The sequence below is a fragment of the Montipora foliosa genome, chromosome 11 (genome assembly GCF_036669935.1).
Source record: "Montipora foliosa isolate CH-2021 chromosome 11, ASM3666993v2, whole genome shotgun sequence".
Taxonomy (NCBI): domain Eukaryota; kingdom Metazoa; phylum Cnidaria; class Anthozoa; order Scleractinia; family Acroporidae; genus Montipora; species Montipora foliosa.
The window spans coordinates 44,263,853-44,264,869 of NC_090879.1; positions in this window are offsets into that span (position 1 = coordinate 44,263,853).

The following is a 1,017-nucleotide window of genomic DNA, read 5'->3' on the forward strand; positions in this document are numbered from 1 at the left end:
ATTTGTACCATCACGCGGACAATAGGCTTGCATCATTGAGTCCTTAAATGTCTCTCCATTGTCACTGACAATCATGATTGAGGTTCCCCTTCTTCCCTTAAATCAAGCGAGGGCCTTGACATAACTTTCCGTTGTCAGACTTCAAGTTCAAGATGAACAGCTCGGCTTGTAGTGCATATGAATAAGGCTATGTAAACTTTGTTAATTTCCCTTCCTTTTTTCGAATATATGACATAAATAGGACCCACAAAGTCCATTCCAACACGGGACAACGCCAACTCGCCACTTAACTAGAAATCAGGAAGCGGTGGAGAATGAGGAACTGCATAACTTCTACCTTCTATCTTCTTACAAACAGATTGGAAGATTAGCTGCCACAGGATGATAACTTGGCTCAGTATACCAAGAGGGTCATACAGCTTTCTCGTCGCTGCAAGACTACTTCTCTTTGTAATAGGACAACCATTGCTGGTTTCCATTGGAGAGGCCAAGTTCAGAGAGAACATATCACTTTCAGTGTCCCATCCAATTCCAAGCACTGCAGGGCTTACCTTTTGCCCTGAACTGAGAACTTGAGAAGGTCTGATCTTCCTCTTGAATCTTACATTCTTCAACAGGCTTGGTTGAAACTTCAACCAAGACTCTCCTTCATGTTTTCAATTCTTTTCTGAACTAGTGTAGAATTAGACTCCCCTCTTTCGCCTATTAAAGCCTCCACACTTGAAAGATTATTTCAGATTCTTGAACATCTCGAAGACCAGATCATCAGAGTCTTCTCCACCTACAAAATCATCCACATGCAGGCTCTTCAACACACACTCAAAAAATTCTCCGGGAAGATCAGTGGAGTTTAGATGATGACGAATAGTTGCATTCCACAACAAGGGACCTGAAGAAATGCCAAAGGCAACTCTGTAAACTTGGAGACTTGGGTGTTTGCTTCAGGAATCATCGACTCACAGGAAGCGAAGATAGTCACGATCCCTTGGGTCACCTGAAATGTTCAGAAAGTTCACT